The 12,782-nt window shown below is 38.5% G+C and overlaps 1 pseudogene; it reads left to right on the forward strand.

Moving 5' to 3' along the window:
* Positions 1 to 12,782, forward strand: part of LOC149177459 (enolase 1 pseudogene) — a 164,342-nt pseudogene that overhangs the window by 55,463 nt on the left and 96,097 nt on the right.

The following is a 12,782-nucleotide window of genomic DNA, read 5'->3' on the forward strand; positions in this document are numbered from 1 at the left end:
GAACCACTTCTAAACTAAGCACTACAAAATAGGCAGTCAAAACAACTTGCCTCTATAAACTTGGAAACCAGTTCATACATTCAATTTTTACCCTTTACATGCATAAATCTTCTAGAAATGTTAAACAAGAGTAAAAGTATCCAAAAAGTGTCACAATTACATCCATGAAGATCATCATTAACCTCAGAAAGTCGAAAAGGGTCAAATCTGCAATTTCTGGGCTGAACTGGTCAAATCTGGCAACATTTCCTCAACGGGTTGCGCCCCTTTTCTCAACAGGTCGTGCACTTTGGAGCTCTGTTTGGGGCACTTCCAGGTGTCAGAATTGGGTGCAGGATAGCTCGTTGGAAAGGTCTGCGAGTCTACTTTCCAACCCAACTATAATTTTTGAATTTGGAGTTTATTTTTCTAGTCAAAACTCAATTCTCCCAAGACTGCTTCTGCAACTCAAAAAAGGGGCAGAAAGTCAAATTTTGCATGTATTTTGACCTTCTGGAGGCCCAAAACCCCATAAAAACTCAAGTCCATCCATGGGAATATGTAATTTTGCATGAAAAATCTAAAAATGCTGAGTTTTTGCAAAACGGAGCTACGATGACAAAGGGTCTCATCGGGGGTGAGACCCGTTGAGGAGCCAAAACTTGTAAATTTCCAAAAAATACCAAAATTACCCAAAATTCTCAAAAAAAATTTGGGATTTGTGTTGTAGCTGATGCTAGTGAGTGCCATGATCTTTGAGGGATGCCTCAGCCAAGATATGGAGTGGATTGGTCTTCTTCCTCCGCTTAAGAGCTTCGGACAACCTCCTTTGGAACATTTTCATTTTGGCCTTGCATACATGCATCCTTGCCCAATAGTGATTCTTCATGTTTCTCAGCAGATTTTTCTCTTGGTTGGCCTTAGCCAACAACCTCTCCAAGTAAGCATTCTCCTGAATGAGCATTGACTCTCGGTCAGCAGGCAATGGATCACCGGGTCTTCTACGGTTTAGGACTCGGTCGCTACGAATCCTCCATAGCTCATCAAGCGCTTTCTCATCCTCCAATTGTTTGTTCTGCTGCTCCAAGTAAGTAATAGTCCATTGAGCACCCTCAAGTCTCCTCTGTAAAACATCATTTTCAGCCCTGAGATGCTGAATGATCTCCTTCGCCTCTTGGCTAGGAGAACTGACCTCAAGATCAATCACCGGATCCTCATGAATCATGGGCTCTTTGCCCCTCTGTAGTACCTGTGCTGGTGAAGAAAGCGAGGCCCCTTCCACCTGATGTGGAGATAACACTCGCTGAGCTGAAGATGAAGGCGAGACCCCTTCCACCTGCTGTGGAGATAGTACTCGCCTAGCTGCTGCAAATAAGGCCCTTGGGCCTTTCTGATAAGTGACCAAAGGAGTGGAGCTGACATGTCGGGTGACGGGAGCATCAGGCTGCTGAGATGGTCCTCCCTCCTCATGAATGACCTCCTGATGTGGCTGAGGTGGCACTGTGAAAAACTCACAGGAGATGAACTCCTCCCATGAGATGCCCTGCTGAGTCAACTGATGTGAGACTATGAGCTGAATCAAACCATAATGACATAAGCTCTTATACTGCTGGGCCAGGGTCTTCTTCTGCAACATGGGCACCATCCTCTGAATGTTATGAAACAAGAAGACCGGGATGTTCATCATCCTCACTCGGGTGAAATGCATCAAAAGGCGAATGTGATATGAGTACACCTGTGAAAATCTGCCCTCACAGGTAAAATAATGCATAATAAGCCTCATGATGGGAGCATACTCGCTCCGGAGAAATCTGAATGGAAAAACACCTGTCAAAAGTCTCACGAATGGTGGCCGGACATAGGGCTCAAAGTGAACAAAATATAGCAATCTGCGCTTAGGCCACACCTCACCCACATTTGGTATCCCTGTAGCCTGTGAGATCACCTCAGGAGTCAATGTGAAGTTTACCCCTGCCAGAGTGACATGTCCATCACGGAGGTGCAAGACAAACAAGCGGGCCAACTCTCTATGATGCTGAATCTGAGAAATTCTCTCACAGAAATCATAACAAGACATATACTGAAAGCAACTCACTGCCATGGGGCAAGCCTGTAATTCTGCCAGAGAGGTGGGCTCCTCTCGCTTATGATGTCCACCCTTACCACCCTTACGAGGCCTCCTCTGTTCCTCAACCTCTGTAGATGATGAATGGTCATCACTTTGCTCATAAGTTTCGGTTTCTGACATGGTTTAGGAGCAAAGTGGACAAATACAACTGCTGTCTCTGCCTGCAAAAAGTGCTGAAATCTATGCTGTTTCAAGGGGAACAAAACATGAGGGAAATGTTAGGGGAGGGATCTTTTAACAAGGAATGGGAATATATAAATATTACAGGGAATTTCAAGGGAAATTTTGCAAATCATATGCATATAGGAACACATATTTGTAATAGGGAAATCATTTGCAAAGATTATTTCATATGGGAAAAACATGTATGAAAGTAAACATGGGAATATATGTATTCATGTTCAATAAGGGAAAAAGGGAAACCATGCACAAAACATGCTGACATTTTACCAACAGTTTTTGTTATTTTGCACATGCATATGGTAGAGAGGAATCAGGGTTTTCATTTTTTTTATTTTTAGTGATTTAGGGATGGGGAAATATTTTCATTTCATTTATAAAATGTCATGGGGGAACATGAGATGTACATATGAATGTGAGCAAGAGGGAAGGGAGGGAAACAAACCAAAGGAAAAACATCTTGAAACACCATAAACCCTAACACAATTTGCACATGAATATTGCAACCATATAAGTCTTTTCATTTGCCTGATTTGAGATTAAAATCATAGCATAAAGCCTTATATTCATCACCATCATCCAAAAACCATGTGTAAAGAGCCTACCTCGACCAATTTAGATGATTTGAAGGGAGATTGAGGAATTCTGTTGAAGTTTGCAGGCAAGCGGTTCAACGGGTCGCTCAGGCCTCCCAACGGGTCGCGCACCTCCCAACGGGTCACGCCCGTAGTAATTCTGAACTGCGGAGGAGTTCTGGACGGGTCGCGCACTGCCCAACAGGTCGCGCACCTCCTTTGACGGGTCGCGCACCACTCTGCTGCCCGAAATCACTGTAATTTTGCTCCTTTCTCCAATCACTCTCTCATTCTCTCTTGCAAGCTCTAAAATGCACAATGAGAGTGAAAGGAGGGAATTTGGGCTTTTATAAGTCTCATTTGAAAAAATTTCATTTACAAACCCACTTTCTAATGTTTTTTCTTTTGACACTTTATAACACTGATTTTTGGTTTCCTTTATCCTGATTTTGACTCATTGAGCACTTTGACTTGATTCTTTTTGCAGGTAGATCATCTGAGGGACTTTGGCAAGGGGACCAGGGTTACTGCTGTCCTTTTGAAGACTTTTTTGGAATTTCATTCTTTTTACACAAATTTAACATGACCTTGGCTTTAAAAACAGAGTTTTTAAACCCAAGGTTAAAAATAAACTGTACATGATGAAAATATCAAAGAAACATGTTTACAATCCTCCCTCTGGCTTGCTGGGCACTCAAGGACTTTCAAAGACATGACCTTGCAAGGATAAATGACCAAAACCCTAGACCTAGGACCTTTGACCTTAAGACAAAACAAGACAAGCTTGAAAAAACTTAACAATCGATATGACCTGATCCAGCAAAGCCAAGAGGGGTATAATGGACCAACTCCTCCATCAGGTTTATGGCATGCCTAATGGAATGCAAGATTTGACACTGATGAGACACCTACTAATGCAAATGCAAAGAGCTTTTTGATCACTGATGAAGGGCTTTCAAGACCGAAACTAACACACTGAAAAGGATCATGCAGTTCATTTTACACAGGAATTTGAAACTCTTTATACCAATGGACCTGCAGGTGGCGGTGGCATCAGGTCTTTTCACTGTCATTGCAAATGAAGGTGAACACTTCAAATAGTCGAAAACATTGATATATTTCATAGGTGTCAGCTGCAATTGGTTTGCCATCGCGGGTACAAAGGAATCGATAAGCCAACTGCAAGTAATAATATGCCAAATCCAAGCGATAATAAGTGAGCATGCTGCCAAATATGTGAGAAAACATTTGCAAATTAACGCTCTCCAATACGCTGCTCCATGTACCATAACGTTGCTTCAAGACTGCTCCAATGAACGCTTTGTATATTCTATCCGAATTAAGGCATACAAAAGAGCACATTTCAAACGTCGTCCATTCATGCTTGTTATTTCCTGTCATTATATTGTTGGCCTTAGAACTAGAGGCTCTTCTTTTTGGACGAATTAGAAACTAAGAAAGCTCCAATAGGGAATACAAACATATATGTTTGATTTCAGTATGTCGTTCTGACAACAAATACAAAGGTGTGGAATGAATGCATCTTTGTATAACCTTATGCGTGTGCAGAGGCAGTGATTTGGGTAGCAACAGCTGGCTCATGAATATGGCCCAAGAGCGCTATTCAAACGGAGCCAAAATACTTTAAATTGGAACGAAGATATACATCACAACAGAAGACATAGGATTCGATTCCTATTTCAAGACTTCAGTTAACGATTCAAAGGGATCTGCGCTCCAGCATTTATCTCTTAATTGGCCATCAGAGGAATTCAAGGGAAACGATGCTCTGTTTTTAGAAAAAATGGTTTTTCATCGACCTATAGGGGAAGGTTCTTGGTCCATTTACTGTATGTAAAAATGGTTTTGTTTCAAATAGTAACATGGCTTGATTTTGCAATGCGCTTGTCAAAAAGGTGACCTCCACATTCCACATGCCATTTTGGTCTAACAGCAAGAGGAAATGGAAAGTATAACGTGGCAGTCCAGGTCGAAAACAAAATTAGAATGAAGACATCGATCCTGAGCAGAAAAATAGGGACAGATTGCCTATCCTAGTCTTCAGTTATGATTTGGAGGGTTCACACTACAACGTCCGCCTTTGTATTGGTCACAGATATGTATGCGCTGATCTTTAGGAACTAATGAGTGGCTTTTACTATTTTTCATAGTGCCAGTCGAAACAGTTCCATCTTTTCATGGATCGGTTTTCTTCTGAGCTGTTTATGGTATTAAAAAACATTTTGTAAAGAGGGAGAGAGGGTTCTGAGCGCTGGTGGAGGAGAGAGAACAGAGCTTTCATTGTACAGTCTTTGACAGAGATTTTAATGAAAATACCCAGCTCTGGCTTCTGAGATTCCTGTGGTATGAGATTTAACATTTGTGTCCTCTTTTGTTTCATATGTAGCCTGTTATGTGTTCATGTCATTTCATGATCGTTTCCAATTGAACAAATGAAGTGTTAAGGTAGAATTCATATTTTGTATGCTCTGCCTTTAAGTTTGTTCATATTTAATGTTTTCTTCTGTTTGACAAGGATTCATCCTCTATGCCCTTGTCAGCTCCTCAGCGGTCTTGCCATTCCATTTAATCTCAATTTGATGTTAAACTTTCTTGCCTACCTTGCCTCAGGAGACAATCTGTGTTTTTGATTACATTTCTCTGTTCAAGCTGTTTCTTTGCCCCATGCAGCCCAGAAAAACCCAATCATTTTATTAAAAACCCCTTTTTAAATCAATTTACTAGCCTAAAATCAGTATTCATATCGGTCATCTCAGCCCTTTGAAGACCTTTTGCCGAGATAGACCCGGAGAGAGCCCTCTCCTGTCCTCGTAGGGCTAGCTACGAGGCTAAGTGGTTTGATGTTGCCTTGGATTTTGCCTTCCTCAGCCTGAGGCAGATTCGAGCACTAACAGTTGTCACTAGTCTTCCACAACCTATAAGGTTGACACCACAACAATTGGAAGAAAAAAGAGCAAAAGGGCTTTGTTACAGTTGTGATAGCAAATACACTAAAGGTCATAAGTGTGCTAAGAAGAAATTATTCTACATAGGTTGTGAAGAGGAAGAAGAAAAGGAGAAAGAAAGGTCAAAAGAAGAGGATATACTCCAGGAACAAAGCCTAGATAAAGAAGAAATGAATCTGACCATATCTTGTAAAGCATTGGCAAGAATTACCACTCCTCAAACTCTCAATATAGAAGGACATATCAAGAAGAAAAAGGTGCAAGAAGTGAAATATCACATCGAGAAATAAGAAATGAATCCAACCATATCTTGTAATTCATTGGTCGAAATTACCACTCCTCAAACTATCAAGATAGAAGGACATATCAAGAAGAAAAATGTTCAAGAAGTGAAAGATCACATCGAGCATCAAGAAATGAATCCAACCATATCTTGTAAAGGATTGGAAGAAATTACCACTCAAACTCTAGAGATAGAAGGACATATCAAGAAGAAAAAGGTTCAAGCAGTGAAAGATCACATCGAGCATCAACAACAAGCTCTCCAACTTTTAAAGGATAACGCCACTTCGGTGCAAAATCAAACAAAACAATAGGTAGATCAACATCATAGTGAAATTGTTTTTGATGTAGGTGATTGGGTATTTTTACTGCTACATCTCAAGCAAGCTATTTATGAGAAGGAAATGTTAGCAATACTACATGCACTTAAAAAATGGTGACCTTACCGAATGGGAAGACTCTTCAATGATGAGGATGTGGAAGCATTGTTTTGTGCTATTTCTATTATCCAGCTAGATTGGATAAATGAAGCAAGGGATGAATGGAAGAAGGACGAAGAAGTATGGCCACTTATTCAAAAGTCGCAAAAGATACCAATTCAAACAATATTGCCAGAAATTGAAGAGGAAGGAAAAATCATATTGGAACCTGGAGCAGTCACAGAAACAAGAACCCAACAGCTACGAAATTGATCAATTTCAGAGTATTTCATCAAGTGGAAGAACTTACCCGCTGAAGATTCCACATGGGAGGACAATAATTTTATACAGAAGCATCAAGAACTACTCAAGTGTTGAGGACAACGCTTTCTGAAGGAGAGGGGCATGTTAGGCCCCTATACTACTAGTGTAATCCCTTATTGTTATTAGTACAACCCACTTATTATATTTATGTACCCATGTAGTTCCCATATTGTTAGTATTGTGCCCCATAGAAGCCCACTATTGTTATTATTGTGCCCTTAGATTATTATTGTTATGTCGGCTCTAATTATGTTATGACCCCTTATACTCATATATATAGAAAGGAGGTCTTTTCATTTGTAGCATCCAAGAATTGTTCATTTATGTAATGTAAAGGAGGTTCCCCCTCGAAGAGGCTGAATTCTAAGGCGTTGATCTATCTTTTCTATCTTTTCTTGAGCTGGTTTCATAACAAATTATTCTCTCAATACTACATCACTGGAGAAATTATTGACAACGAATGAGAAATTTACTTGGACTATTAAATGTGACTCTGCATTTGATACACTGAAGGAGAAGATTACAAGTGCAACAATCCCGATTTATCCATATTGGATAATTTCATGGCCATATAGATGCATCAAGGATTGCTTTAGGAGTTATGATGGCTCATCCTAGAGAAGGTAATTTAGACCATCCAATTTATTTGCCAGTAAAAAACTTTCTATTGCGGAGAAGAACTATACCACTATTAAATGGGAGGCCCTTGCCATGGTGTATTCATTAGAGAAGTTTAGACATTATCTATTGGGTGTTCCCTTTAAACTATTTACAAAACATTTTTCTTTGCAGTATTTGATTAAAAAGCTTGTCTTAGAGGGAAGGATATGTGGATGGCTCTTGTTATTTCAGGAATTTTCATTCGAAGTCGTTATCAATCCAAACCACTTGAATGTGGGTCCAAATCATTTATCCCGATTGGAATCAGTAGAATATGGAGGCTTTGATGATGAACAATTACTGGATGCACATCTATTCAGAGTTGAAGAAGTCTTAGATAATTTGGAGGATATTTCATTATTCCTTGCCACTGGTAAGTTCCCAAATGATTATAAAACCACTGAAAAATTACACATGGTTGTCTGAGCTATTGATTATCAACTTATTGCTGGGAAATTATATAAAATGGAGCTTGATCAAATCTTGCGTCGGCGTGTTTTGGACTGTGAAAGTGATAAGATTTTATGGGAATGCCATGCAGAAGTTGCAGAAGGTCATGTTGGAGGTAAAGCCATTGCTTGGAAAGTTTTGCAGGTTGATCTTTGGTGGCCATAAATATTTAAAGATGATAAATAATATGCTAAGAAGTGTGATATTTGTCAAATATTTGGTCGACCATCTCAGTGGGATGAGCTTCCTCTTCATCCAATAAGAGCACTTGAAGCATTTGAAAAATGGGCAGTTGATTTTGTAGGACCGATTAATCCACCTACATGACACTCACATGCTAGGTACATCATCACCGTAATGTATTATCTAACGAGTTGGGTGGAAGTTGCTCCTATTAAGGATTGCACTGTTGATACTACTACATGATTCATATTTGAAAATATCATTACCTAATTTGGTTGTCCCCGAAGTCTTACTAGTGACCAAGGCTCACATTTTATCAATGAGACAACCAGTTCGCTACTCTGCAACTTTATGATTCAACACCACAAAAGTATCCCTTATCACCCACAAGCGAATGGAACTGTTGAAGCCTTTAATAAAATTATAGAGAAGGGTCTCACTAAAATTTTCTCCACGAATAAGGATGACTGGGATGAGCGAATTCCAGAAACTTTATGGGCTTATCACACTACAGTTAAGTGATTGCATAAGTATACACCTGTTCAAATTTTTTATGCATGGGAAGCAGTGCTTCCAGTAGAATTCATAGTCCCTAATATTTTCATTGTTCAAGCTACCAAAATGTCTAACGATGGGTCCATTTTTAAGCAATTATAGGAGTTATGGCAATTTGATGAGCAATAGTTCCTTGCAAACTTTCATAAAACTGTTGAAAAAGAAAGGAAAAAAGCTTGGCATGACAGGCACATTAAGAAGAAATCATTCTCAGTTGGCGACCAAGTACTACTTTATGATAGAAAATATCTTAAGCATCTAGGTAACTTACAAATGCATTAGATTGGACCATTTTCTATTGCAGAGATTCACGACCCTGGATTTTTAAGGTTTGCTCGGTTGGATGGTATCCTTTTGCCTAGTTGGGTGAATGGTGCACACCTGAACCCCTACAATGGCCCGCAAACACATATGATTTTGAGTGCTCTATGCAATTCGAGTATTGGTTAGGTTTAGCATTCAGTCAGCTGTGTCATTCTTAATCAGAGTCTATGTTTTATTTGGTCTTGTGTTTAGTCGCGTTAATAAAATTACTTCTATTTAGTTTCATCCCATCGCAAATCATTGTGGTTGGGGAGGTGTCATCATGTCCAGTTTGTCAAAATTTTAGTCATAAATATGCATCGTTTATGACATTAAATCTCATCCTTCCTGCCATAGTTGTCCTTCACATTTATTAATATTTTTGGATATAATTTAGTTATCATCCCAGTCTTTTCAGTCAATCATTTAAATTCTCCAAGCAAATTGAATGATTTGATTGGTCTTTGTGTGGATTTTTGGATTCACGTCGATTTGCTCATATATTACTTCCATCGGGAAAGGGTATAGTATGTTCGAAGTCCTGCCATGTGTTTTATATAGCCCTTGCCTCTCATCATTTCTTTATTGTTGCACTTGTGTTTTCATCAAGTTTTCATCCTAGCTCTTGTGTCTTCTACGTCTATGTCTCCACCTTGATTTTGATTGCCTGTTCATCTTGTTTACACCTATCACTCGTAGTCATTGGTTTGCTCTAAAAGACTCATCATTCCCTTGTTCCCTTTTGAATCTCACATTCACACCATAGATGACCTTTTGGGGAAATATGAGAAGGTTATCCTCTTCAACAATGAGTTTTCTTACCATGTCCTCTTTCCTACACTCTGCTCTGATGTGTTGATGTAGGAAAATATGTGACCAGGTTCCTGAGCCTCTCATAAGATCAAACAAGACTTTCGTCCTCTAACGCTGTCAACCCTAATGATACTCCAGGACCTGCCTCTCTTTGATACCACAAGAGAAGTTATGTGCTACACCAAATTCTTCATCAAAATGTTGAGGATATTTACAAGCTCACACGATTATCGCCCTATGGTAAAGACGTTTCTATAGTTTTCTGGAGAATTCCAAAGAACGACAAGAAAACAACTGATTATTTTTTTTATATAAAATATGCCACCCAGCAAAAAGGGCATGGAGTAGTAATTTATTTTATTAATAATAAGAAAATTTAGTTTTCCTATTATATTAGCTCCAGTAAGCTTATGCGACATTAAACGAAAGGGGAATGTTCCCTGGATGTTATCTCTATCACCGAAGTCTACAACAATGGTTTACAACTCAATTGTTCGAGTCTCCTCTTAAATGAGCTCTTTGAGGCATGTAAAGATGTTCATAAGCAAGCACATATTTTATCTTTGGCTACTTAGTTATTCCCTTGGCTATGATAAAATGGTGTCCTCCAGAAATCTGATACTTTATTAAAGTTGTAGATGGAGAGCCCTACACTTATGCATATGCTACTTGGAGAACTATCGCTAACTCCGCTAATAAGGAATATAATGAACAAGACTTTTCAAAGTGGTACAATAAGATGGTCGAGGTCACACACAACACATCTAGGGTGCCACTCCCTTTACTTGACAAATATGCTTGCCAGATATGCTTTGGTATCAACTATGGAAACTGTTATGTTCGCCCTCATATTGTGAATCTAATGACTTTCTTTATGCATAAATTACCTTTTCACCTAAATGTTGGGGCCTTCCACATTGAAGTAATTCCATGGCTCGATGTCCAAGATATGATGACAAAGGGTGAACACATATACTCTCTTGAGGGAATGATGTCATGCAGTATTGGGGATGACACTTTGTCATCCTACAAGAAACATGTAACTGATTTTGAGCAAGAACTTCAACTGTTGCTAAATAAAGCGTATGAGTTTGTACTAGAGTAGGCTCATCTAGTACTGGAGTAGGGTCAATTTGATCTCCTTGGGAATGAAAAACTCTAAAAATTTTTTTCACAATTATGAGATTTTTCTCAATTATCTCAATTATGAAATAATTATTATCTCATAATTATAAAATTGTGACAAAATAATTATGAGAAATAACTCAATCATGTAATTCCACCCTTTTAACATGGAACAAATCTCATATAAGTAAAATAAAAGGTGAAATGGGTTGCATTCTAGCCAACAAATGAGGTAAGTTGAACTTGGGTTTATCTCACTATAATGGAGTCGAAAATAGGTTTATAAAAAATACTATTTTCTTCAGTTTGGATCTTCCTTCATTTAATTTTATTTGTTGTTACTTTTGGGTTTCCTTGAGGTGGTGGAGCATGCTACTTGGGATTATTTACAACTCCATCTTGGGTTTCCTCTATATTTTTAGACAAAATATCATAGCAATTATGAGTTTGTACTCCTTGCAAATGGCTTGCATAGAGCGTATTTTTATAGATATTCTTCTATAGAACACTTTATCGAACCCTTCAAATATATTTCAGTGTGGGGCTTTGGCAGAGTAGGTACAATATTAAGGGAAACATCCTAGAAGATATTCCCATGCTCATGACACTTCTAGCACCATAATGGAATGTGTATGTAATCAATGGTTTGGTGCCTATTAGAATCATGGTAGCTCAAGTATATGGTAAGAGGAAAGGCTTTTGGGACATTCATATAGATATAAATATGAGAATAGGAAGTGTAATGACTTATTTTTGTTGCTTCTAATATCATGATCAAAGTCCCTAGGATGTTTCCTATTCCTTTTAGGATTTTTGCATCTTAAGATTCTTCAAGAAACGAATATAACCAAATACATGTTGGAACAATCGTGAAAGCCTCTTTTTCTAGGTTTAATTTTTCATTCCAAAAGCGAATATAGAGCCTAGTTGAGTTGAAGAAATAGAGGCCGTTTTGGAACACCCACTCCCTATTTTCTATATTGTTAAAAATGACCATTAAAAAACTTATGAGTAGGGCCTTTTGGCTCCCAATATGTTTGGTCCACTTGACCATGGCTCTTTAGATTGGCCAAATATCCATAAAAAAAAATTATGTCTACATGATCTTGCATATATTATATATTTGTTGAAATTATTTTAGAAGTGATTTCTATTAGCAACCAACTCGCAAAATAGAAGAAAACGTAGATCAATGACTTACATATTAGCCTCTTCAAGGGGGAAACCTCCTTTACATTACATAAATGAACAATTCTTGGATGATGCAAATGATAAGACCTCCTTGGTATATATAGGAGCCTAAGGGGTCACAATATAATCAGAGCCTACATAACAATAATAATGTAAGGGCACAACAATAAAATTAGTGGGCTTCTTTGGGGAACAAAAATAACAATAAGGGGGATACACTAGTATTATATGGATCTAACATTCCCCTCTCCTTAAAAAAAGAGTTTTCATAAATGCTTCAGTAGTTTCGGATGATTTTGTACAAAATTATCATCCTCCCATGTGTAATCTTCAGCGGGTAAGTTATTCCACTTAATGAGATACTCTGAAATTAATCTATTCTGTATCTATTGGGTTCTTGTTTCCATGATTGCTTCAGGCTCAAATATGATTTTTCCTTCTTCGTCAAGGTTAGGAAACACTGTTTGAACTGGGATCTTGTCACTGATAACGTTATTTAAGCATGAAACATGGAAAACTGGGTGTACTCAGGAAGATGCAGGCAACTCCAATTTGTATGCCATAGTACCAATGTTTTGCAACACCTTGTAAGGACCACAGTAATTGGGTGATAATTTATTACCCTTCTTAGCTTTCTTGAGGGACATTT

This window comes from Pinus tabuliformis, chromosome 4_1 (genome assembly GCF_031772625.1).
Source record: "Pinus tabuliformis cultivar Carrire ecotype Pingquan chromosome 4_1, CPIR1, whole genome shotgun sequence".
Lineage (NCBI taxonomy): Eukaryota > Viridiplantae > Streptophyta > Pinopsida > Pinales > Pinaceae > Pinus > Pinus tabuliformis.